Raw genomic sequence first — 22,853 nt, 5'->3', positions numbered from 1 at the left:
CTTACACAATTACAGCAGCAAATTTGCAACACAGAAACAATGCAGATATATCACTCTGTTCCAATGCAAGAACCACTGTGCACAAAAGAGAGCTAGTAAGTAAAGGGAAAGAACGGTTTCAGGCATCTGCTGTTCTTGTTTATCAATATTCACACCACTGTGAGTCAACAGGTCCAAAGTGCACCCACTATTAGTCATGACTTCTAATTCCCTAGTCCATCACAAGCAACCAACTTCCACAGCACGATCCCAAAGGAAGAGCTACTGGTGCTCCTCCAAGCTGAAGAATACTCCTTCGTCATGATCTGGATTTAGATTAGATACATCCTCTACTCCTCAATGTCAGCTTTTCCCCATTTAAGAATATGAAACGTATATGTTTGTTATAAGTAATTGATTCACTCCAACGATACGCTGCTTGACAGGTACCTCACAATCTGCACACATGCATAGACCAATAATGGGCACTATGAGCTAGTGTCACTTTGGCTGTGGATTATCAAAGCCCCCTGCAAAGCAAGTATCTCAGATGTGTGCATCCTCCTTGTCCAAAGCACTGGACCCACTCTGCAGCTTGAGGCTAAGACGGACATTTAAGCGAGACCCAAAGGGAGCTTACACTAGCATTAATGCTCTGATGGAAAAACCTGCATCACTGAATATGTGAAAGGATGAACTCTTCAAATATTCTTTTTTATATTTATTAAAGAGCAATAGCAACAGCGTCTATGTAGAAAGGGGGCACAGAGTGAATAACTGTCAACGAAGGAACATGGAACTCCCTGACATCATAACACACAATGTCATGAAGTTCCATACTGTTCCCAGACGCTACAGCCATCACCACAATTCTCCCCTCTTTAAACAAGAAACCAAATTACACAAAATAACATTATAATATGCATAAAATTATGAAATGAACAAAATCTCCAGTCATCAAACTAATAAAATATTCATACAAATGCAATTACAACTCGTTGCAAGAAACACCCTAATGAAAACACAAACAAATGAAAACAATAATACCAACACACTTAAGACATAACAAAATCTTGAAACCTTTTTGCTTTAAAATATACTCTTGCGCTTCTCCTATATTTGTATCTTTCATTTTCATCTAGCTCTCTCACAGTTTTCTCGACAGGTCTAGTATTACCAAACTGTGCATGTACACTTGGATCCAATCCAATGCGGAAAGTGCTCCACCAACTCCCATCAGACAATTTCACAGCGTTGTTACGTATGTCACTGATTTGTTGTGAATCCTTGAACTTGGACAAACCTTTCCTTACCAAGACAGGGTTCTTCACCCTTACCCAATCACCACCTTTAACCTTTCACCATGTCTGTGAACCCCACTTAACTTCCCTCTGTTCACATTATTGGAATTGTTTTTTGCCTCTTGCAAGATTTCTTTCAAATTACTCCCCTCATGAAATGATTTAACTACCCAAAAAGGACATAACTCAGTGGATGCTATCCTCCAGCTCATAAGTTCGAAAGGGCTTTTGCCAGTAGCAACATGTGGTGTGGTATGATGACACCAAATAAGTTCATTGATGGCTTGTTCCACAGACATATTATTCCTGTACGTGGCCTGAATACAATCTACTAGCACACGATTAAAACGTTCCACCATTCCATTACTTTGTGGATAAGAAAGAGGAGTCCTTATATTTTTAATGCCACATTTGACTAAAAACTGAAGCATTTCTGCTGAGGCAAATTGAACTCCATTGTCCATTAGTATCTGTTCCGGAAACCCTTCACGGATAAAAACTTTCTTAAGACATTGAATGACACTTTGAGTGGTGGGATACCTCACAGGTTCTACTTCAACCCATCTCGATAAATGGTCAATCATCACAACAAAATATCTCAAGTTAGGTGGTAATATTTGATAAGGACCAATGAAATCTATACCAATTTTTGGCCAAGCTCTACCTGGTGTGGGGACAAATGAGTCCGTGACACCCTCAGTGAACAAAACCTTATCACTACTACTGCATCTTGTGCAATTTCTAACATATTCATCAATTTCTTTTTTCCATTCTAGGCCATCAAAAATTGGATCTTAACTTTCTTTTAGTAATAGTAGCACCCATATGGCCAGAATGAGCTTTAACAATCAAATCCTTCCTGAAGCACTCTGGAGGAACAGGCTTGTTGCCTCTATCTAATTTATCTCATTCAATGGACAACTCTTCAGACACCTTCCAAAACGGTTGTAATTCTGAAGACAAATTCTTCTCTTTCGGCCAACTAGACTTAACCAAACACAACACTTCACATAACAACTTATCTTCTGTTACTAAATTGATCCATCTCGCTTCACTCATGAACACCTCACTTTCAGTGACACATGCAACAAAACATTTCTCAATCTCCGTTTCCCAATCTTGTTCTTCCTCATCTACAATGGGCAATCTAGACAAACAATCCGCTCTACAATTGTTTCCTCTAGGAATGTACTCTATATAAAATTAAATTTTAATAACTTAGCTGACAATCTTGCAATGCGAGCAGTGGACCGTTTCATTTTCTTACCTGATAAGATTTCTACCAGAGGGCGATGATCCGTTTTCAAAACAAAATGTCTACCCCATAGATACTGTTTAAACTTCTCAATGCTCCACACACAAGCCAAAAGTTATTTTTCAATTACTGAGTAGTTACGCTCAACCTGACGCGAGGTTCTTGAAGCAAACCCTATTGTACTCTCACTTCCTTCAACCGACAGTTGGGATAACACAGCACCCAAACCATCCTCACATGCATCTACTGTCACAATAGTGCTCTTCTCCTCTGAAAAGTGTTGTAAAGCTGGAGCTTTGACAATTTCTTGTTTGATCAGCTCAAACATCTTGTTACATTCATCTGACCAAACATTTAACACAGATCTAAAACATTCAGTATTCTTTGCAAAGTTTCTAAAACATTTGGCATAAAACTCACATAAACCAAGAAAGGACAATAAACGTTCTTTCATTCTTGGAGCAGGAGCCGCAAAAATACTTTTTATCAAACCTGGTCTCGGTTTTATACCTTGTTCTGATAAAACATGACCTATATACTCGATTTCCCTAGTTTTGAAAGTACATTTACCTTCACTCAAAGTCACCCTTCTATTTTCTTGCGTGCTAAGTACATCCTCCAGAATTTGATCATGTGCCGTTTCACTATCAGTAAAAACCAAAATGTCATCCTGAAAAACTACCACATTAGGATTGTCTATAAACATGTCTGACATGAGTCTCTGAAAAACTGCAGCCGCTGAGGCTAGGCCGAAAGGTAGCCTGCAAAACTGAAAAGTTCCATCAGAAGTGATAAAAGCCGTTAAATGTCTGGAATCAAAATCTAATTCTACTTGATGATAAGCAGACTTAAAAGTCAAGCTTTGTGAACGAACTAGAGGACCCTACTTTCGTAATCAAGTCATCAATCCTTGGTAAGGGGAAACTATCCACCCAAATTGCCTCATTTAGACTTCTTAAATCCACACATATCCTAAGATCTCCTGTTCTTTTCTTAGCTAGAACAATGGGAGACAACCACAAAGTTGCTTCCACTTCCTCGATTACACCTTGCTCACACATATTTTTCAATAGTTTGGATAAGTCTGTTCTTATACTCAAAGGTACATTTCTTAATTTGTGTTTCACAGGAACCGCATTATGTTTTAGCTTTATAGTGTGTGTAAAATTGGTTATTTTTCCTAATTGTTCTTGAAATAACTTTTTACATTTCTGTGACCAATTACATGTTGTGAGTACAGTCTGAACAGAATTCGCACTACTTTTCTCAATGGCAACAGGTTTATCCCTTCAGGTTTGATGATCAAATTGAATTCAGCTTGTTGAATCAAACCCAAATCATTGATACCTCTTTTTGCTACATAAACTTTTCCCTGAATAAATTCACCTAGAATACCCAATGACGCCCAGAAATAACCAATCAAATCAATTTTGCTTCCTTCAAAGGCAACAGTAGAGACATCAGGAGGAAGAAGAGTTTTGGAAGCCCAGAATTCATTAAACTTCTATTGTGACACAATAGTGTTACGAGCTCCAGTATCCACCAAACGCTTAACCACTACTCCTTCTATTGCCACATCAATGTCAGGATCCACCACTACTTTGTTTGTCGGTGTTGTCGCTTCTTTGACTATTAACACATATTCATTGTTGTCACGATCTGCACAACCATTGTCCACATTTTCGCTGAGCACACAACGAACATTCTTCTTCTTAGCGCTCCTGCAGACCCTAGAGAAATGTCCCATTTTACCACAGTTTCTACGCAATTGACTTGCCGCTGGACAGTTCTTAAAAGATTAAACATGAGCAGACGCACCGCATCGGTAGCAAATAATCCTTTGATTGTACTTGAACTGATTGGTGTTCCTCGTACCAGAAGATGAATCTTGTATCTTTTCAGAGCGCAATTGTTTCCTGTTATCACTACCCTGAACACTGGTCACTGCTCCTGAAATTGTACTATTAGAAAAAGATACCTCTAATTGTTTAGCATCTTCTAAAGAACACTCAATACATTTTGCTATGTCAATAGCTTTGTCTAATGAAGGATCTTTACATGTTAACAATTTCTCTTGAATCCTTTTAGAATGACATCTAGCAACCAGTTGGTCTCTAATAAGTTGAGATGTGAAATTCTCAAACTCACACTTGGCTGCTAAAACTTTCAGTGCTGTGATAAAAATGTCAATATTCTCATTAGGATTTTGTGACCTTGTGAAGAATTTATATCTGTGGACCACAATGTTCTTTGTTTTCGTAAAATACTTGTCCAACTGAGCAATTGCCATTTCAAATTCATCCAGTTCTTCTTCTTCGCCTAATTCATAAGCTGGTAAGTGATCAAAAATGTTTTGCCTTTCAACTCCCGAATAGTAGTACATTAAACTTTTTTTTCTTGCAGGTCTGAACTTATGACCATCAATAGCTCCTAGATAAGCTTTAAACGAGCGTAGTCATGGTTTCCATTCCAAAATGGCCTACCCAAGATTTTGCAAAAAAAGGTGCTGGAGGTGAAACGTTCTGCATTCTGAAAAGTACTCACAGCCTAAAAAAGAGGGGAAAAAAATGATTTAAAAAAAATTATTATGTCTCTTCTTTTTTTTCTATATATATTATACTTAGTGCACTTACTACCTTGCTGGAAAAGAAGAGAAAAGAAAAAAAAAAAATATCCGAACAACAACATTTAGTTAGAATGCTGAAAAACCCATGTATAAAAACATCTTGTAAATAATACAAGTCCCAATCTAACATGGCCGATCTGTTGTCAGGAAGCAGTCCGTTTTCTATGTTGCTGACGATCTGTTTTCAGGAAGCAGTCCGCTTTCTATGTTGCTGATTATACTGCTGGAAAACAATGAAGAAGGCAGAAACATGCAAACCTTCACCGAGGTAGGCCGACTTAATTCCTTACGCGCATGGAGGGCAGCACGCTTTAAACAAAAGGAGAAGGAACATATGCGCAAGGACAGGGCGGGAAAAAGAACAGGCAAAGCAAAACTGCCTGCAACGCAAGTGGGATGCGCGGAAGTCGCACGTCAGAAATCGAAAACTCTGTGCCCCCGACAACTAGAACAACAAAAAAAAACGCCTTTGAATATGAAACTAGCAGCGCTGCAAGACGCCTGGCAAGCACTCACCACCAATAGTAAATGTACAGAAGACGGTGCTGAGTGTAGATTAACGAACGTAACAGCCAAGTCCTTCCACAATGTCCTTGTACACTCCCTTCATCCTCGTCGTCACATTGAAAAGATGAACTCTTCAAATATTCTTTTATATATTTATTAAAGAGCAACAGCATCCATTTAGAAAGGGGGCACAGAGTGAATAACTGCCAATGAAGAACATGGAACTCCCTGACATCATAGCCCACGATGTCATGAAGTTCCATACTGCTCCCAGACGCTACAGCCATCACCACAATGTGATGTGGTGTTTTCCAGCCATTGCTTTTCAGTACAAGGCACAGGTGTTCAGGCATGAATGACTGAGCAGGTTCTAGAAAGAAACATTAAAACCTGTGCTGAGACTGTTACAAAGAAAGCATGATGGGTTGCTTCTTCTCCCACAGGCACTGCAATTTAGACAAGGTCCCACCTGCTTCATCCCCCTAGTATAGTTATAGGTGGAACAAATGTTTAGCTGCATGCCATTTAATAACACAATTGTACGTGAGCATATCTTTTGATCAATGGTCAGCATCTCAGGGACTCATGAAGAATTGAAAGTAAAAGGGTCAAAAATTAGGGTTAAGGCATTGCTGTTGTCCAAATGAGGACATTAGCAACTACGTGGCACTCAGAACACCAGCTTGCCATAAGCCATTCTTTCTAGCCCTGATGAACGTTTGGAGTGATTGAAATATGCAGTTCATTGAGAAGGGATGTTTGGAACTCACAGAACAACTGGTCTACGACAAGGACATGAAAAAAACAGGACAGTATCAAAAAGTTTCTTGGTGCTTGTTAGGAATAGAGTCTGTAGTTGGCAGTCAGTTTACACCCTGTCTAAATAGAGGCCCTCATTCTAGTCAGGTAAAGGGAGTCAAACACCTAAGATAACCCCTGCTCACCCCCTTGGTAGTTTGGGACAAGCAGTCAGGCTTATCTCAGACTCAATCTATAAAGTATTTGTACACACACAGTAATACAGTGAAAATACCACAAAAGTACTTCACAACCAGTTTAGGAAAATAACCAATATTTATCAGAGTAAAACAAGACCAAAACGACAAAAATCCACCAAACACAAGTGGAGATATCACGTTTTAAAGGTTTAAGAGAGTTTTAACCCTGAAAAATCAGTGGTTGTATCCTTATAACACACAGTACATTGAGTGCGTCAAAAACAAAGATGATGTGGGCCTCAAAGGATGTGATGCGTCAGAAAAGCAAGCAATGCGTTGATTATTTTCACGCTGAACAGGCGATGCTTGGATTCTTTTCCCGCCGGCGGTAGATGTGTTGTTTTTTTTTCCTACCCGGATGGTGATACATGGATTCTTTTCCTGCTGGACTAGCAATGCATTGATTCCTGGTTGCGGACCAGAGTCAATGAAAAGAAATGATGCCCAGGGATGATGTGTGGAAAATGCAGACGCACGGCAACAATGGATCCGTGCTGAAGCAGGCAAAGTGTCCATTTCTCAGCCGCGAGGCAGACACTGCATCAATTTTTATGCCGCAATGCCCTCGATACGTGGATTTTCACTAAGATTACCAGCTTCCACTTCCAAGGCCCTATGCACTGGATTTGGCACCACTTGACAAGTCAAGGCTCTCAGCAGAGGAGCCCAGGCACTGGAAGATGAAGTCTTTGATGTCCGTGAGGCTTTACAACAGGAGGCAAGCTTAGTTCAACCCCTTGGAAAACCTTGGAAAGCAGGATTTAGAATGCTAAATCCAGTCGTTTCACTCCCAGGACAGAAGCAGCAAGCAGCAAGCAGCAGGCCAGCACAGCAACAGGCAGAGTGGCAATTCCTCCTGCAGCATCCCACTCTTATTCCTGGCAGAATGTCCTCAGTCCAGTCCAGAAGTGTTAGGATGTTGTGGGTTCAGCAGTCCAATACTTATACTCATTTCTGCCTTTGAAATAGGCAAACTTCAGATGAAAGTCTTTGTAGTGCACAAGACCCTGGCTTTCTCTGGCTGACCCCAGACACACTTTAGGGGGTTGGAGACTGCTTTGTGTAAGAACAAGCACAGCCCTTTTCTGGTCCTCTCCAGCCAAGGAAGACCAATCAGGATATGCAGGACACACCGTCGCTCCCTTTATGTGACTGTCTATAGTGAATTCACAAACAGCCCAACTCTGCATCTGCCCCAGATGTGTATTCAGCAGCCAGGCAGAGGCACAAAATGGCTAAGCAAGAAAAAGCCCACTTTCTAAAAGTGGCATTTTCAAACTTACAATATAAAAAACAACTTTACCAAAAGATGCATTTTTAAATTGTTAGTTCAGAAACCCCAAACTGCATATTTCTATCTGCGCCCAATTGGAAACTGCAATTTAAAGATATTTCAACACAATCCCCATGTTACCCTATGGGAGAGATAGGCCTTAAAACAGTAAAACAAAATTTAGCATTATTTCACTATTGGGACATGCAAAACACATCTGTACAAGTCCGACCTTTTGAATACACAGCACCCTGCCCATGAGGCTGCCTATATGACCTACCTTAGAGGTGATTTACATGTAGTAAAAGGAAAGGGTTGGGCCTTGCAAGTGGGTACACTTGCCCGGTTGAACTGGCAGAACAAAATTGCACACACAGACACTGCAGTGGCAGGTCTGAGACAGGTTTACAGGGCTACTCATGTGGGTGGCACTATTAGTGCTGCAGACTCACTAGTAGCATTTGATTTACAGACCATGGGCGCACATAGTGCATTTCACTAGGGACTTACCAGTAAGTCAAAAATGCCAATCATGGATCCACAAATCACCAATCCAATTTAGACAGACAGCACTTGCACTATAGCACTGGTCAGCAGTGGTAAAGTGCCCAGAGTCCTAAAACCAGCAAAAACAGATCAGAAAAAATAGGAGGAAGAAGGCAAAACGTTTGGGGATAACCCTGCAAAAAGGGCCATTTCCAACAGTGCTAAGTAACATAAAATCAATGATTGTGAATCCCACTTTGTGGCATTTGTCTTATTCCACAGACAGCCACATCTTAAACTGAGTACCTGAGTGAAAGAACAAAGCTCGCAGGTTGGAATATAGTGCTAGAATATGTACAGCGGAAACCCAGGACAAAGGCACTTAAAGGTCTTGTGACCAATACAGAGTGACTTAAATCGTAACTATAGTTCAATGGGTAACCAACAGTGGTGGGTCCGAATAGGGAACATATGTTCACACCACTAGGTTTTGGTGATTAAACATGCTGCAGTGTTATAAAAATGAGTTTACTGGCCCGGTTTAGCTTTTTGGAGCATGAGATATTGTCTAGCACAATAGCATAGTCTGATGAGATTCAGTAATCTCACAGCCTGTGATGAGACTTAAGTACAATGTGGGATTCACTGAAGATCTGTTAGTTTGATAAGGCGAAATCTCAACAATCCTCCTACTTCAGTGTTATTCAAAGTCGGTCCCGGAGAGCTGGGTCCATGCCAGATTTTTAACATATCCACATTTAGAAAAATGTAGATTTTTGAAACATCTTTTTTCTAAATGTGGATATGCTAAAAATCTGGCATGGACCCGGCTCTCCAGGACCGACTTTGCATAACCCTGTGACTTGAACAGCCAAAGTAAGGTCTTTATGGAACATCACTCCAAGATTGTTTGTAGCTCCTACCATATTTGGTAAGTAACAGACATTCAGAGTGATCACCACATATCAAGACCTTTGTTTTCTCATCATATAACGTTAGATGATTCACATTTATCCATGTAGTTAGTGATGGCTTGAAGACCCAAATACAATACGATTGGGATTGGTAGAGTTGGTATGGAGGGAGGTCTGTGTATCATCCCCATAAACAAAAAAAACAAAAACAAATGCTCACCAGTAACTTTAGCCAATGGGTTACTGAAGATTTTGAAGTGGAGAGGTCCTGAATAAGATCTCTACTGGCACTTCTCTCATGTTAACTAAGACGTAAATTGGCCACAACTCATCTGCTGGGAATGGTTGTGCAATGAGGAGGCAATTCATTATAGGATAGCTCCTGTGCAACCTTGCTCCCTCAAACAGCATATCAGAATACAACATATCAGAATGGGACGGTTCCTGGTGATGAATGCCACAGAGACATTCAACAGCATGAGTGCTGATGTGTCCCCTGCCTTTGCCACCATTATAAGCTCATTGGTTAAGGGTAAAAGGGTTGTTTCAGTTCTCTTCCCAATGAAAACCTGCCCTGAATGGGCAAGAACATTTTTTCCTTTGACTCAAACATCAAAAGTGTGGAGCAAAAGCAGACTCCAGTAGTTTAGTCAGTTATGGCAAACTGGAGAAGGGGCAGAAGTTAAAAAGATGCATAGGATTCAGAGCTTGCTTCTTATATAGGGAAGTTTTTAGGCTGTCTTGAAGGCTTACGGTACATGCTCTGATTAGAGGCAGGTATTATTGATATCTTCAAACACAGGTGTAATTATCACATGGATTGTCTTCAGAAATTATCTGGGTCTAGGTACCAGTGGAGAAGCAGATCCACACTTTGCCCTACAGAACTGTACATTGTCAGTGAGGTTATTCAATGTTGGTATTGATCATTCTCCTTGTTGTTCAAACCTTGACATTGAGATCACAGCTCACAAGTAAGGAAACAACACAGTTAATCTGAGAATATTGTTTCCAGAAATCCTAGATAGCATCAAGGAATTTTAAACAGTTTTGGAAGGTAAAGCAAATCAGAAAAAATCTCAAATGTCTCTGTGTTAAAGAGATCCTTGTTGGGTTCAAATAGTTAGAGATAATTATAATCTCACAAGAAGCATCCTTCAGATCTACCATATTATGAGATTGTACATTTGCTCCAAATCTGAACAAATGGAATTTACTTTTTTTGTCAGTGACAAGCTAATGGAAGACGTACATATTTAATTCCGAATCTCCTGTGCCTATTTAGATGAGAGAACAATAACACTGTTAGAAATTAGATTACAGGTTGACTGGGGTGTGAGCCCTGGTCAAGCAGCAATCACAATCCTAGTCAGGATAAGGCCCAAACCAACCCCAAATCAACCTGTGCTCAACTCCTAATATCTTGACACTGAGCAGTCAGGCTTAACTTAGAGACAATGTGTAAAGTATTTGTGCAAAACGTCAAACAATAACACAGTGAGAACACCACACAAAAAGATCCCACACCAGGCTAGAAAAATAGAGCAAAATGTAATAAATAAGGGCCAGATGTACAAAGCCTTTTTCAAGTCGCAACTTTTTTCAAGTCGCATTTTTCAAGTTTGCAACTTGAAAAATGCTTTTTGGGATGTACAATGGCCAAACTGCAGTTCGGTAACTTGTTACCGAATTGCAGTTTGGGTTTTGCGATTCAGTATTAGGAAGGGGCGTGTCAAGGGCATCCCTTCCTAATACTGAATCCAAATGGTATATATGATTGTTTTGTGACCACAAATGCGGTCAGAAAACAATCACAGTTAGCACCAGTTTCAAACTGGTGCTAACCCATTCGCAAACCAGAAGGGGTCCCCAGGGGACCCCTTCCCCTTTGTGAATGGCAGCGAAAATATTTTTTCAGAGCAGGCAGTGGTCCCAGGGACCACTGCTTGCTCTGAAGAAATGAAAAGAAAACTTTTCATTTTTGATTTTGAAATGAATCTCGTTTTCCTATAAGGAAAACGGGCTGCATTTAAAAAAACAAAACTGCTTTATTTAAAAGCAGTCACAGACATCCATCCCTGTGAGGGCAGCCATCCCCAATGGGGTTGCAAAATTCGACCTACCTCAAGACTCGCAGTTTGCAAGTCACAAAATTGGATCTTTGTACATGTGGCCCTAAGACCAAAACAACAAAAATCCAATCAGTAGAACAGGAGTTATGAATTTTTAAAGAATAAATTGCAACATAGTGACTAAAAGCATACATTTCCAGCCAGGGCTAGCTGGTCGCACTGGACTTGGTTAATGTCAAAAGTTCAGACTCAAGGAATGGAGCACAGTTGGATTCAGTCCCAAATTAGTCCTGCTGAAGTTATACATTCTCGAGTTTTATGTCAAAAGTTCAGTTCGCAATGGCAATGGTTGCCAGGAGCATGGTAAGCCTTGCCAATGGTGGTCAGAGTGGTCCGAAGAGCAGGCCTGGCATCAAAGATGGGCGAGCTGGGGATTGGTGGTGGCAGTCCTCCATGGGTGATCAATGCTTGCTGTACAAAGAGGAAGGTGGGGGTGGCTTGCACTGAATTTCGGTGCAAGCAGCATGGTTCAGGTTCGCATAGGCCCGTTCGCGGATGCTAAGAGCCTATAAGCTTGATTTCAAGAGCCTGTGAGCCATACTAAGGATCCAGGATCTGAAAGGCACCACTTGAGGGTCAGGAACTCACTGCAGCTAGATCCAGGAGCTGTTGGGGAGACTTTTATGCCCCTGAGACCTTCTTTTATACACAAATGTGCCTTTGAAGTGGAGAGAAGCTTCTAGAGGAATGCCTTTGAAATGCACAGATACCGTGCCTTCCCTGGCTCCAGGTCAGCTAAAGGGGGTATGCAGCCATTTGGGTGAAGACAGGACACAACCCATTCAGGTGTGTGAGACAGGGCCTCTTTTGGCATGGTAACCCTCCATGTATAGCCTGGTAAATGGTGTGGTTTCAAACTGTAAGCACCCTGGGCTCCTGCTAAACAGGTTCCCAGGGCCAGAACTCTTTCCCCAAAGCTGACTATGTTTGGCACTTTAGCCACCTTTGTAAGTCCGTAGTAAATGGCACCCCTGGTACCTTGGGAATGGGTACTGAAGAAGGCCCTCCTGAGCTGCAGCACCAATTGTGTAACTCTGAGAGGCCACACACCAGCCTCATGCAGACTGCCATTGCAAGTGCATGACAAGGTGTCTCCATGGTTGCACACTCCATGGCAATCACCAAGAGTGCCATACCCACTAACACTGCAAACAATATAGCTAAGGCACCCTTCTGGCAGGCCTTACAGCCCTAAGGCAGTGTGCACTATAATTATGAGAGGGCATATGTGTACATGAGCAAATATGCCCCTACTGTGTCTTTGCTAAATTCTCAGACATAGTAAGTGTAAGTGAAGCCATAGCAAATGCATGTCCTGGACACTGGTCATTAAGAGTTCCTGGCCCCTTCAAACCAGCTGTACACTAGTGGTCCCTTTCGCCCTCCATGGGGACCCACCAGGCTTACCTTTAAGTCCACCTGTGCAGTGTGTTTCTAAGTGGTCCCCCTCTCTGTTGTGCACCTTCTCCAAGACTTTCAGTTGCAGCTCCTGCTTGAACCGGGAACCACCCAAACTTCTCGGGCTATCCCACAGGACATCTCCACGACCTCAACCTAAAAATAGGAGGTGACACTGGTGAAAGCATTGCCTGATTTTATATGCATTTTTAAAGATTTTCCACTCATTCCTATGGTGCATAATTACGCACAAAAAGAGAACATTCTGTAAACTTTGAAAAATCATAACTAAAAAAGTACTTACCGTATATTGATGATCTTGGTCTTAAAATTTGACTTTTTATAAAAATATGAAGTATTTTTGTAAATTGATCTTGAGTTATTCTTCTGAGTGTGTGTCCACTTTTATTGATACTGTGAGTACAATAAATGCTTAGCACATCTCCAAGATAAGCCTAACTGCTTGCCCACACTACCACAAATACATTAGGTGGTCTGCTTTTTGCCTCTGGATTTCAAAATAGGATTGCTTGGACTCTCTGCATAGGGCACGTCATTTTCATACACTATTTAGCGAAACAGCCTTCTACATTTGGTGGATCAGCAGTGTGATACAAGATTTTTTCATTTGCTGATACCATTTTGTCACTAAGTGATCACAGAGATAAATCTTAAAGTTGTCTTTAGCATAATTGGACTATTTTTTAATTCTTAAAATTAATTGCTAGGGCCCTGGGTAGGTCCCTAAAATAGCGATTAGAAATTAAAAAAGTCTTTACTGTAGTTAGGCCTTGGAAAACGTTTTCAAAAGTTTTCAGAAGTTTTTAAAAGTTTGCCAAAGTTTTTCCAAAAGTGAAAAAGGTACCAACGTTAGTTAGAAAAATGTCTGATGCAGAGAATCAGACACAGTAAGTCAACCTGATGCCTTTGACATCTGACCCCCGGCTCTGCTGCTAGAAGCAGATGGATGCCCAATGGCTTTGCCCCACTTTAGGCAGGAAAACTAGCAAGAATAGGAGGAGTGACCATCCCCAGCCTACAGCATCTCTCAGGTGTGGCAGGTAAAGTAACCGCTCCATTTCATTTTACTCCATCTTGAATGGCAGGAAAATAGCCAATCAGGGTTAGGGATGTGACCCCTTTTTCAGAATTGCAATTTAAAATCTGACTTCACCATAAGTTAGGATTTTAAATTGTGATTCCAGAGACACCAAACATGAACTGGTTATCTCTTACTATTTGGAAATTACACTTATACAATTTAACAATTCAACACCAGGGTTATCATATGCGAGAGATAGGTCTTGCAGTAATGAAAAACACATTTCAGAGTTTTCCACTCCCAGGACATATAAAATTTAAAAGTACATGTCTAACTTTTTAAATACATTGCATCCTGCCCTCTGGGCTGTCCAGGGCCTATCCTAAGGGTGATTTCTATATATTTAAAGGTTTGGGCCTTGCAAAGGGTTTATTTTGCCAGGTCGACATGGCACTTTTAAAATAGAACATACAGGCTGTGTAATGGCAGGCTGGAGATATGTGTAAGTGCTATTTAAGTAAGTAGCACAATCAGTGCTGCAGGCCCACTAGTAGCATTACATTTACAGGCCCTCAGCACATGTAGTATGACTTAACAAGGGAATTATAAGTAAATTATATATGACAGTTTTGTATAAACAATTCTACCATGTTTTAAGGTGAGAGCACAAGCACTTTAGCACTGGTTAACAACAGTAAAGTGCACAGTGTCCTAAGGCCAATAAAAATGTATGCAGCAAAAGAGCAGAAAGTTTGGGGATGACCTTGTAGAAAGGGCCATATCCAACAAAAGCCAAGAACACTTACTGCATTTCAATGTTCAGACACTATACCACTTCCACACTTCCAGTTATGACGTATGGCATGGAAGCATTGTGTTGGATATCTTCATGAGTGGAAGGTCGACAGTCTTGGTTTTGCTCTCTAAATCATTTCAAACCCAAATCAGGCTTTTCCACCCTTTAACTCGTTTTGAAATGATACAGATAATAACTTTTAGTTATTTCTTGATGTTAAGAATGTGTGAGGGTTGTTGGGAACGAACATGGATAAAGGATGGAACTATAAGCCTTTATAATTTCTTCTGTGTGCCAGGCCTATTCTCATATTTAAAAATTTTCCTTTTTCACTAGAATTTTGAGATGATTAACTATCTGTGCGTTATCGAGTAGAGCTTACAAGCACATTTTGTCTTTATATTGTGGTGAAAAATATGGGCGCTATTTCTGTTTTCTCAAATTCTATTGATACTAAGGGGCATATTTACAAGCCCCTAGCACCTCCTTGCGCCGCCCTAAGTCGGCATAAAGACATCCTTTTCCCCACCCTAGATTTACAAAGTGGCGCAATGCAAGCATTGTGCCACTTTGTAACCCCTTGTGCCACATTATGCCTGCACCAGGCATAATGTATGAAAGTGGGGAATTCCCCTCTTAGGAGGCCCAAAAAAATGACGCAGCAAAATGTACGAGATTTCACTGCACCATTTGTCCCATCATTTTTAACGCCTGCCCGAGGTAGGCATTAAAGTGACGTTCCCATTGTTTCCAGTGGGTCTCCCCATGCATTGCTGGATTAATGCCATCATTTTGGGTGCTATTCGACCAATGTGCCACAATGGCATAAACATTTTTTAAGCTATTGTGCTAACGTGGGCCAAAGTACACCATATTGTAAATTATTATTGTTATTGTGACATTAGGGGGACGCAGGGGAATCAAGAAAAGTGGTGCATCATAGCTGATGCACCACGTTTTTGTAAATATGCTCCTACATCTTTTTTCTGAGCGCTCATTTTGAGGATCCAGGGCCTTGTGTAGGTCCCAAAGGACACTGACGCTGAAATAGAGATAACAATAAACAAAGTCAAATTAATTACGCCAGACAAGGTTTAAGGTCAAAACCAGGAAGGTATATTTAAAATGTAGAATCATAACAGAGGGCAAAATTAGTCAGTTGAAATCAAAATGCAAATAATTTTCATAGTGCAAATAAATGGCAACTAGCAGATGGTTACAGAGATTAAACCATTTTCTAGTCAGTCACCAAAACCAAATATAGTCTAGCACAAGGCAAATAATGAGTGAAAGAGCAAATTACTATAGGGACTGTTCTGTTTTAAAAGTAAGGATAACCCTGAAAAATCTCTTAAGTATTGAATCAATAAACAGACGAATGTGGCATCTATTCTCTAATTAAAAGGGAGAGCTTCAGGGAAACATTCCAAAAACAGCAAGTTAGATATGTTTACAGGAGTAAAGACTCATGACCTTTGCATGTTGTGAAGTGGCATCATTGGCTGTACTAATAAAGATACACTGACAGAAGTCAATGAACATTGTATAAGTTATATTATGTGAAACAGGATACACTAGAAACCCTTCAGAAATAAATAATACATTAGATCCTTTAACCTACATATAAGAAAGATGACATTGCACTACTGAACAACAAACTACTAAACTAATGAATGGAGCATGGTTTAAACAGCAAGCAGCATCAACTTTGAACATATGCATCATAACATACAGGAAGAAGAATGCATTTAAATATATAGAGGAACAGAATAATAAAACCACTTGAACGGTTGCAGCTCGAAGGGGGGGGGGGGGGGCTGTGCGAGCCGGGGGGCAGAGAGCGGGAGCGGGTCACAAAATTAATTAAAGGAAAATAATTTTTTTTTTTAAACTTACCAGCTCCTTGCCGCGCCGCACCTCTCCTCCGTCTCCTCAGGCTGCAGCCAGGCACAGGCTCCCAGCCTGCCCTGAGGCCAATCCTGGCAGACTGGGAGCCAAGTTTGCAGCTTCTACTGCTGGCAGGGTGGGGGCAACGCTCATCCGTCCTAATGGAAGAGCAGCCGCTGCACTTGAATGATGACTATTGTACAGAATTCTGTAGGACATATTTTTAAGTCGAGCTGCATAGACAGAGGAAGGAAAAGCCATAATATGTGCAATGTACAACAACTGAAAATAAATTCAAGGCGTAGTCATGTCAACTTAAAGAAGATTTGTCAAATACACTTACATTACATTATTTGTAACCCATTCATTTTAATTAGCACAATTAATTTATAAATTTTAAATTCACCCTCAAACAAAAGGGGAGCAGTTGGAATATAGGTTGCCCACGGTCATACTGAAACATGATGTCAGTGTGCTGTTCTCCGTGTTATGTAGATTTCAGTTGTTTTTCTCAGTTTCGCTGTATATCAACACCAAGTATATTTGTAACCCCTTTGCTGCCAGGCCTTTTCCCCCTCAGGTGCCAGGCCTTTTTTTGGCTCTTCAGGGCAGTTCGCGCTTAGTCCCTCATAACCTTTTGTCCACACAAGCTACCCAGGCCAAATTTGCGTCCTTTTTACCAACATCCTACGGATTCTAGTGGTACCCAGAGTTTGTAGGTTCCCCTGGAGGAGACCAAGAAATTAGCCAAAATACAGCAAAAATTATGTTTTAAAAAAAAACAAAATGGGAAAAAAGGTCTGCAGAAGAAGGCTTGTGGTTCCTTCCATGAAAAATGGCATCAACAAATGGTTTGCGGTGCTAAAATCAACATCTTCCCAGCTTTCAGGAACAGACAGACTTGAATCAGAAAACTACATTTGTCAACACAATTTTGGCATTTTACTGGGACATACCACATTTTTACATTTTTTTGTGTGCTTTTAGCCTCCTTCCAGTTAGTGACAGAAATGGGTGTGAAGTCAATGCTGGATCCCAAAAAGCAAAACATTTATGAAAGTAGATAACATTCTGAATTCAGCAAGGGGTCATTTGTGTAGATCCTACAAGAGTTTTCTACAGAAAATAACAGCTAAAATAAAAATATTGAAATTGAAGTGAAGAAAAACTGTCAATTCTCTCCACGTTTTACACTGTAACTTTTTCCTGCCATGTCAGATTTTCAAAAGTAATATACTGTTATGTTCGCTGGACTCTTCTGGTTGCGGGTATATATTGGGATTGTAGGTTCATCAAGAACCCTAGACACCCAGAGCCAATAAGTGAGGTGCACCTTGCAATGGTTTTTCAATGTGTACTGGGTATACAGTAAATTAATTGGTAAATTATAAAGAGTCAAAAATAGGTATCAAGGAAACCTTTGAATTTCCACAATGGGCACTAGATAAGGTGTTAAGAAGCAGTTGTTATTTGCACATCTGTGAATTCCAGGGTCCCCATACTAGCATGTGAATTACAGGGCATTTCTCAAACAGATGTCTTTTTTACATACTGTCTTACATGTCGAAAAAGGCAAAGGGAAATAACACTTGTCCTCCTATTCTGTGTTCCTCATGTCCCCCGATAAAAATGGTACCTCACATTTTGTGGGTAGGCCTAATGCCCGCGACAGGAAAGGCAACATGGACACATCACATTTTCCCAGAGAAAACTGATCTGTTTTTTGCAAAGTGCCTAGCTGTGGATTTTGGCCACTAGCTCAGCCGGCACCTAGGAAAACCTACCAAACCTGGACATTTCTAAAAACTAGACACCTAGGGAGATTCAGAATAGGGTGACTTGTGGGGCTCTCACCGGGTTCTGTTACCCGGAATCCTTTGCAAACCTCAAAATGTGCCCAAAAAAAAACATTTTCTTCATATTTCGGTGATGGAAAGTTCTGGAATCTAAGAGGAGCCACAAATTTCCTTCAACTCAGCGTTCCCCCAAGTCTCCCAATAAAAATGGTACCTTATTTGTGTGGGTAGGCCTAGTGCCCGTGACAGGAAATGCCCCAAAACACAATGTGGAAATATCAAAATGATCTATTACAAAACTACCTGTTTTTGCAGGGGGGGCACATGCGTTTTTAGTCCCAGGTGCAGCGGTCATCTAGAGAAACCTACCAAACCCAGATATTTTTTTAAACTAGACACCCAAAGGAGCCCAGGGAGGTGTGACTTACATGGACCCCCCAAATTTTTTTTTACCCACAGTCCTCTGCAACCTCAAATTTAGCTAAAATAAATCACATTTTCTACACTTTTCTTCATAGGATCTCTGTGCCTGTACAAATTTACTACCGCCCAATGTTCCCCTTGGTCCACCAATAAAAATTATACCTCACTTGTGTGGGTGGCCCACGTGCCTGCAACAGAAAAAAGCCAAAAAACTGTAGAGATTGAGGGGATAGCAGAGCAAGTTGATAAGCACATATTTTTCTTTTATACATCTTTAGGCTGACTCTGCTTTGGGGACACACACAAGTGAGGTATCATTTTACTTGGGAAACTGAGGGGAATGCTGGGTGGCTGAAAATTTGTGCTGGAGCTGTGATCCTACAAAGAAAAGTGAGGAAAATATTCTTTTTATGCAAATTTAGAGGTTTGCAGGGGAGTCTGTGTAACAAAATGTTGGGGGATCCACACCTCCCTGGACACCTCCGGGTGTCTAGTTTTAAAACATGTCTGGGTTTGGTAGGTTTCTCTAGATGAAGGCCACACCCGGGACAAAAAACGTAAGTGCCTCCCCCCCAAAACACAGGTCATTTTGTAATACATCATTTTGATGTGTCCACGTTGTTCCAAACACTAAAATTGGATGTTCCAAACACTAAAATTGTGAAAAGAAATGCACTTAGGTTATGTTAAAAAGACCACTTACCCACCAACCAAGTTGGTGGCATGCTTCATCATCGGGGTCCCACCCGAGACACACTGCATGTCATGGGTGTGCTGCGATGCCTGATTACAGCGGAGCAGGTTTTTCCATTTTTACCAAACATACTGGTTGGATTTGGCACAAGGGTGAGTGATGGTTCAGTAGATCAAATTTTATTAACAAGAGATTTCACAAAAATGAAATGCACTGTTAATAACTGAAAGGCCAAAAAAATGAACAAATGACTCACAGCTCGTGAGCTGTAAAGCCGCATCAAAGCACCAACCACTTTACAGTCCGTTCACACACTTTTCATATATGACATGCATACAGCCATTCATGCCGCCAGCCGTGGGCCCAGCACATTACAACACTTGCATCAAAAGACAGCACCATTCAAGGGCCCATCGCTTTTCATACTCCCACTTGCCTTATACACCAATCACACCAGCTGATGGCAGTGCGTGGACTGGCGTTTGGCTGTCACCACCAGCCAGCGCCACTCCACGTACACTGCCAGCAAAGTGCCACTCCACGCACACTGCCAGCCAAGTGCCACTCCACGCACACTGCCAGCCAAGTGCCACTCCACGCACACCACTAGCCTAGCGCCACCCCACGCACACCCCTTGTCAAGCGCCACTCCATGCACACTGCCAGCCCAGCACCACTCCACACACACCGTCAGCCAAGCACCACCACAAGCACACAGCCAGCCTAGCGCCACTCCACACACACCACCAGCCAAGCGCCACTCCATGCACACGCCATCCCCTTTTTTTTGTTTTTAAACAAAGAAATCACTATCTAATTATAAATAAGTACAAAACTACAAACACAAAAGCTCTAACTGAATACAAGACAGTAATGCCAACAGTGAAACTGAGCATATGAAAATATAAAACAGTATTTTAGTCTCACTGTAGTTCCCAGTAATTCTTCTGTGTGGTAACTCCTGAAACAACCAGCCACACACAGACCAGGCTTTGAAGGTCAGTCTGGGCAGTACATTCAGCTCTCCCTCTGGATACCTCTTTAGGCACAGACTCTATATTTCTTGACAGGAAAGTCTTTTTTGGGAGTGGGAGGAATCTGATCAGGAAAGAGGTGATCTTTCAATCTAGCCACATCCTCCACCACTGCTGCTCTAGGAACTCTTGCATAATCCACCACTACAAGGCTCTCTATCACTGACTCCTGAAATTCAACAAATTTCATCCTTGGCTCTGGGGAACAATCCTTAAACACAATAAAAGCATTAAAAGTTGCTAGATTAAACAAATGAGTCACCAACTTTTTATACCACACGTAAGACATACAAACAGCAGTGTAGGGTTCCAACATCTGATCTACTCTATCAACATCACCCATGTGCTTACTGTAGTCTAAAATGCACACAGTTTTGCACACTTCAGCAACTTGACCCCAAACAGCCACAGGTGAAATACTCTCATCATGGATGGTAGTAGCATTTACTCCTGTCTACAAATTTCAGAACTAGCAGCTCATCATTCCGCAAGGTACTGCACTGTCCCCTCTCAGGTTTTTTACAGACAAGCTCCCTTGGATAGCCTTTCCGGTTAGAGTGGATTGTGCCACAAGCAACAGTGTCCACTGTGAACAATTCCTTGAACAACTGAACTCCAGTGTAGAAGTTATCTACATACAAATGGTGACCTTTGTTAAACAGTCGTCTTCCAAGTTCCCACACAATTTTCTCACTAACCCCAAAAGTCGGCAGACAACCGGGGCGTCAATTCTGGAATCCCTACCAGTGTAGACCCTGAAATTATACACATATCCTGTACCACTTTCAGACAGCATATACAATTTAATTCCATACCGTGCCCTCTTGCTAGGAATCTACTGCTTAAAAAACAAACACACCTCGAACAGGACCAACAACTCGGCCACACTTAGGCCCATATTTATACTATTTTAGTGCCGCATTTGCGCCATTTTTTTATGGAAAAACGACGCAATCTTACAAATACAAATGTATTTTGTAAGTTTCCGCTGCTTTTGTGTCAAAAAGCGGCGCAAATGCGGTGCTAAAAAATTATAAATATGGGCCTTATTGCTTTGCCTGGAACATACACCTCTGAAAACTGATATACAAAATGATCAAGGACAGGCCTAATCTTAAATAGACGGTCACAATCAGGGTGATCTTGTGGCAAGGCTAAAGCATTATCAACAAAATGCAGCATCTGAAGAAAAAACGAATACTGATTACAAGTCATGGTTGCAGGAAATATAGCTGTTGCCATCAAGGGATGGTAGACAAATGAGAAGTCCGTGACGGCTTTCTTATCAACCCTATGAAAAAAGTCAAACCCAAGAACTTTTTCATCTCTTCCAGATTTGTGGGAATATACTGGGTAGCTCTAGACTGAGGCATAAGTCTGGCAGCATATTCCCTCAAATACTGCTCCGCATACAAATTAGTCTGCACAACAATCTCTTAAAAAAATACATCGCACATAAACAACTCAAAGAAATTGACAGGCAAAAAGTTTTCCATATTTACTCCGCACCCTGGGAAACCCGTAAAGGTAGGCAACTGTGGCTGCTCCATGTTTGGGGCAACCCAGGTGTGAGGTCTTCCAATGGGAAACCTTTCAGCCCCAGGCTGCTGCACTACTGGCACATCAGTGTCCTCCTCTAAAACAGGCCCTTCATCTGCACTCAGAGTGGCTTCCTCATCAGAAGATTCCTCTCAGACAGAAAACTCACTGCCAGAATCTGTCTCTTCCTCCTCTGCCTCAGATGCAGAGTCAGTCTTATAATCATGGTCAGAAGACGACTCAAAAAGCATGCCAACAACCTGCTGAGCAGTCACTCTGCAGCTAGCGATGATCCTTTCTAAGAAGTGTAACTTGACAAATGCGCCAACACAACCAGCACTGTCTAAAATAAGTAATAAACAGAGTGTGGCTTTATCAAAAGAGTTATGTACTCGAAAACTATACCACTCACTTGCCTGAAAAGTCTAGACTCACCAGCAACTACTCTGCACAGACACAGCAATTACCAATGATATCCCACTAAAAATTTAAAAAAGCATATTAGAAATCAGGCAACACAAATGTCATTCTGCACAAATATCTCACACACAATCCTGCATTTAGTACACCACCTACAAACATGTCATCCATGCATGGCAACAATACTCCTTTGGAGTAAATGTATTTACTTACCTAAAACATGCAACTATCAAAACCGCAGGTCAACTCCTGCCAAAACCTCAATGAGCCACTGCAAAGGAAGCAAAAGCTTTGAACTAGAACAAAAAGGAGAAATAAACTGTTATAATCACAAATGCAGTTACTTCGCCAGT

At 41.2% G+C, this 22,853-nt stretch overlaps 1 long non-coding RNA gene across 1 annotated transcript; it reads right to left on the bottom strand.

The window, feature by feature from the left end:
• Positions 1–486: 486 nt before the first annotated feature.
• On the bottom strand, positions 487–22,834 carry LOC138286435 (uncharacterized). The gene is made up of 3 exons (XR_011201992.1): positions 22,714–22,834; positions 16,604–16,827; positions 487–5,082 (listed from the first exon to the last, which is right to left on the bottom strand). It is a non-coding gene; the product is annotated as an uncharacterized lncRNA (long non-coding RNA).
• Positions 22,835–22,853: the final 19 nt, after the last annotated feature.

This window comes from Pleurodeles waltl, chromosome 1_1 (assembly GCF_031143425.1).
Source record: "Pleurodeles waltl isolate 20211129_DDA chromosome 1_1, aPleWal1.hap1.20221129, whole genome shotgun sequence".
Classification (NCBI taxonomy): Eukaryota; Metazoa; Chordata; class Amphibia; order Caudata; family Salamandridae; genus Pleurodeles; species Pleurodeles waltl.
The sequence above is the reverse complement of the archived record's forward strand: the minus strand, read 5'-3'. Positions and strand labels throughout refer to the sequence as shown.